Source organism: Carassius auratus, chromosome 6, assembly GCF_003368295.1.
Source record: "Carassius auratus strain Wakin chromosome 6, ASM336829v1, whole genome shotgun sequence".
NCBI classification, from domain to species: Eukaryota; Metazoa; Chordata; class Actinopteri; order Cypriniformes; family Cyprinidae; genus Carassius; species Carassius auratus.
In genome coordinates this window covers 26923867-26929242 of record NC_039248.1, presented here as the reverse complement: position 1 = coordinate 26929242, position 5376 = coordinate 26923867, and the positions used below count along the sequence as shown (strand labels likewise).

The 5376-nt window shown below is 33.5% G+C and overlaps 1 pseudogene; it reads right to left on the bottom strand.

Moving 5' to 3' along the window:
- Positions 1 to 2815: 2815 nt before the first annotated feature.
- LOC113089052 (transcription factor AP-2 gamma-like) overlaps positions 2816 to 5376 on the bottom strand; it is a 9731-nt pseudogene continuing 7170 nt past the window's right edge.

Below are 5376 nucleotides of genomic sequence, written 5' to 3'. Positions count from 1 at the left end.
AGAGTAGATCCAAAGCACTGGACAGCTTTCAAAATATATGTTAAGGTGTAAAATGGTAGATGAGATGACAAAGTGATGCCCTAAATTTTAACTTAATTTTATTATATTATCTATCTGTAGTTATACAACAGCTGTGAGGGATATTTCAATAAAGATGGCATTTCATCTCTTTCTTTTTCATATTGCATTGTGTTTATGACTAATTTTTCTTCATGAAACTAGGACACATCAGTTATGAAAATTCAATGAAGTCTCATCAGCCACTGCTGAGAAGCAAAAACGTGGCTAACAGGTAAGAAAAATGACAGTTGGTATCTCGGTTGTTTCTCTTTGAGGTGAAATTGAGAACAAATGGAGATTTTGTGGAAGTATATTACTTCTCAGATCATCATTACTCCAAACTCCAGTAATCAGTGTTAAAAACAATTCACATTCATTGGAAACACTGATATATATTTTTTTTTTCAGGATTTTTTGATTAACGGAAAATTTAAAAGAACAGTTATATAAAAACAAGTTTTGTAACAGTACAGTATGTATGTCTTTCATTGATCATTCAAGTCATTGCAGAATAAAAAGTATCAATTTCTTTAAAAAATTCTTATAGATCACAAACTTTTGAACTTTTTTAGTGTATGTAAACTTTACATGTCTTACTGTATATCAACAGTTATCTCATTTATTTATTTGGGAGAAACATCTAATAAATGGTTTCTATGTGAGAACCTCTTTCGATTTCCTAATGAAAGAACGACCTCTGAGCAATTAGTTTTCTTTTGGTTGGGTAGAGAAGAAAGAAGCAGAACAAAGATGTAAAACAAAAGTAAATCAAGATAAATATTTAATTGTACAAAGTGTTGGAACATTACTAAACACATTTTATCATCAGTTTCAGACATCCTTTTGATGCCAAACGCCAGACATGGACTCGGCAACGTTCAAGTCCCACAGACTGGCGAATCGCTGGCTAACAGACTGTTTGAATCCCTTTATAAATGTGACAGACACTGATGCTGTGGCTATCTCCAGTCTGAAGGGGACCTTTTAAAATGTGGTGGTTTTGAATCGCATCTGTCAAAACTGAAAGGACAAAATTGAGATTTCATCCCCTTTAAGCATCAAAGATGGCATTAACCTTTACCGAGCTTTATGTAGTGCTAAAATACAGCTTTAAATCCTCAACAGAGAACCATAGCAGATCCATTTTAATGGTAAATAAAACACGTTTATGCATTCATTCTTTGAACATAAGACAACTTCACTTGTCATTTGATTGGAATTCAAAAGCTTTGTCCTGTCCCAGTGTAAATAGATCATTTTATGTTCCTGGTTTATTGTTGCTGTGCATTATTCCAAAGAAAATTTTGTAATTTTTCTTGAATGTTTGCAACAATCCCGAAGAAAAGATCTGTCGCTGTATTCATTGAGCTGGAACTTTATAGAAGTCCAAAGTGGTCTAAATGCGCAATGGGGATGCCAAAACCATGACCCTTACACATCATATATTCACTCCACAGTAAAACCAATAACTAAACTCACAAACAACCCTCAAGTTTAAATGAATTTGGAAATATCCATCCATCTTCATGAACAGGTTTCGCCCCCATCACCCCCCATAGCGCAGCGTTCCTCTTTAGTCTGCACAGGGATTAATTATTTTCATTCACCATAATTTGGTCCCAACCCTGTGAGCAGTGAGGACAGCGAAGTCTATAATTACAGCAGTCCATCATCCAAACAAGGTTTCCACCCTAAAATCTAACGCCGATGAAGTCTTGATAACGCAGGAGGCTGATGTGTGTCGTGGGAAATGTTCGAGTTTGATGGCGTACGTTTGTAATCATTCTAATCATTCTTTTATTGACTGGTTTCACAGATTTGTTTTCTTTGGCTTGTCTTTAGTTGAATTGCTGTGGCTGCATATGAAGATAAACTAGATTTGAGAGTTACTAGAATAGTGTTGATGGAATGGAGATAGAAATTAATCTGTTGAAATGATTATCTTTTAAGCTTTATTTTATTACGGTATATCTCACTATGGGGTTAGTTCATTTTTAGCAGCGTATTTTAAAATCATGCCTCAGTTTGTAACAAATGTGAACTTCCTTTTAAAAATGTTTTCTTTGTTTTTGATGTTAATTAATTTTGTTGTTTTGGAAAAGCTGTTAGATTAAGTAAAGTGAAAAACGAAGATGAAGGATCTCACTTTCCCAGGATTTCTCAGAATTTCTCAGAACTATTATTATTATCATTGAATCTAAAAGAACTATATATATATATATATATATAGGTAATGTGGTTACTCCAAAATGGAAATTGTCATTAATTTGTTTCATCTACGGAAAGCAAATTACGATTTTTTTGATGAAACCTGAGAGGTTTGTGCGGGTTTGGGTAAGTAATTAATGACAGAATTTACATTTTGGGGTGAACTATCCCTTTTAAAAGATGCAGGTAATCTCACGTTTATTAGAGGAGATCTCAAACTGCTTAGATTGCCCAAGATACCAAAGAGTGCGATCAAAAGTCAGAGATCTAAAATAATTCTCATCAAATACTTCCAAGACCAAATGATGGGAAATGCTATCCACATTCATTTTGGTTGCTAGATTCTTGCCACAAATTGTCTCATTGAGTCAACTTTCATTCATCCAAATGAAATTTGGGGAGGAAATTCTGTGTTGGTATTTAAATGAGTCATAATATTCCTTTGGGTTCAGAGGAGCCACTGTCATTGTACATGACAGTACTGTAATTCAGGGCTGCTGAACGATAGTCGGTGTTGTTTTTCAACTTTGTTGGGTCTGGACAAGTCTCACTGTGTTTGCAACAGATGTATTGTGAGGTTGTCATCAATAATCCACTCCACAGCTGTACGAAACAAATCAGGGAACAATACAGGGTCTAGAATTCAAACAGAAGCAGTATGCAACTTCAGACAAAGTCTTTCTTTGCAAATCACATGGAAAATATACTCAAAATGTCATGTTCTCTGTTCTTTTTCTTTTAAGTTAAGCAAACACGGACAGGTGCAGCTGTTTGGATCACAGTGAAAGGATCAGAGGTTGATGTACTTTTGACCCCTACTTCATTTGAAAGACATGTTTATTTCCAAAAGGAAGATCATGCAAAAGCAATAATGTAAATCTAAAGTAGGGATAAATGCAATATTTTTATTATATTCCTAAATTATATTTACATTTTCAGCGTCATCTTAATATTCTTACAGATGTCGACAACTGCTGTTCTGCTCAATTCTGAAAGAGCCTTCATACTGAAAGTGATTTACAGATGCACAGCAGCAGCAGTCATTTATTGTGAATTATTCAATTGATTTTATTCATCAGCATTTGTTTGGGTTGTGAAATATTGGACGTTGCATGGAAAGCACAAGGGATTTATGATGCCATCAGAGATGGGTAAGTTGTTATTTTTTGACACATCATTTTTATTTGAAATAACATACACTTTCATAGAATCAAGACCAGAAATGGGCCTTTCAAAAGTAAATAGGATTCATTTTGATGTGGACTTCAAAACAGTTTATGTAAATAGTAGTACATATTTTTTTTTTTATGGCTTTCACAAATTTGTTTCACATTGTAAACACACTGTATGATTGATGGGTCATGTGCACTTAAAAAGCTTATTTCGAGCAGAAATAAAATGTTTTCTCTGTGCAGCTACAGAACACATGCTGGTCACAACTCTGCCAGTAAAGATGATTTAAATGCAACCTTTTTCAGAGAAGTGTCCTCTTTAACAGCACGACACTTATAAACAGGCTAGCTGTCAGGAAATCAGCACTTCATCGAAAAAATGGAGTTTCGCCCCAGGACACTTCATGAAGTAGTTCCTAATGCACACAAATGTCAATAGATCAACCCCCAATGAAGGCGCTGCGGTGCATGCAAGAATCTGCTCAAATCCGTTAGGATGAGACAATCAATTTGCAGAAGTAATTAGCATACCAATTAAAAGTTATTACATTGATTCTCATTATATATCAATTTTCCACTCTGTTCTCTCTCTCTGCTGTTGAAACATCTAATGGAATAAATTGAATGTAATTGATAAAATAATTAGGCATCATTTAATATGTCAATTATCAAAATGAGGAGACTCATGGGTTTTTTCCTCCGTATTAATTTTTCTCAGCACTAGGGGATTATGTGAAAGCATTTGCCAATTTTGAAAATCCAGCAACTCATGAAAAGAAAGTAATCTGAGCATTATGTAACTAACAAGCTTTGCTCAAATGTTATTAAAGTCTTTAAAATTAAAGATTCATGCATAGATCTCTAAGACCTATTTTGTTTACTTTCTTTGATCATTTTCTCTCCAATATGTATTGATTGCTAGTTTCATGGCAGCAGTGTTGCATGTTGGTGGGTTTGACTGTTTTCTACATTTCGTTTGTACTCAGGGAGTCATCAGAGGGTTTTCAGTCTAGTCTGGGTTTAGAGACAGCTGTTCGATTTGTGCGGCGAAGTAGTTAGGAAAGTGTTTGATCTTGATGGAGGCCGGGTTATTAGAAATCGAACCTCAACCACACATAAGTTTGTAATGTTTTATTTTATTTGTAATTAAATCAGATACAAATATTTTAAGTATAAAAAAAGAACATTTTGGAGTGCTATTGAAATGCCTCGAAGTCAGTCAATCAGTAGCTGTGGCACTGCTGGTTACCCAGCATGCTTTACTTTACAAGTTGGATCTGATTTCTCACTTAGGCTTTGAAGTATGTGAAACTGGTTGAGGGGGCAGTTGGTTGTAACTACATTTCATTGTAATATTATGTGTGTTTTTGTTATGCTGTTCTGTCCAAAAAGGTTTTGCTGTACACATTTGCTTGTATTATGTTACTTTTTTTCTGCACTCAAAAAAAAAAAAAAAAAAAAAAAAAAAAAAAAAATATATATATATATATATATATATATATATATATATATATATATATATATATATATATATATATATATATATATATATATATTTGTGCTGTTTTATTTGTGTGTGGAGGAAGGCTTTCTACATTCCCAAAAAATTATATTTTAGAAGATTGCAAGCATTATGGGACATTTGCTTTTGAAAAGTAGTATAAAATAAAAAAATAAAATATATATATATATATAATTAAAAACAACATAGCTTTGAACAAATATGTTATTAAGGGTACTGGAAGAAAATTCTGAGAATGTTCACATTTGCTGATTTTTTCTTTCTCTTAATCTGAGCTTTATTGCAACTGCAAAGTCGCAATTGCAATACTTGTACTTGTATGTTCCATCTTACATGACAAAAACTGTTTCTTATTCCATTCTGCTTCTACATTTGATCTCTTCTACGTTGCAGACTGTAGAGTGAAAGTCGCCA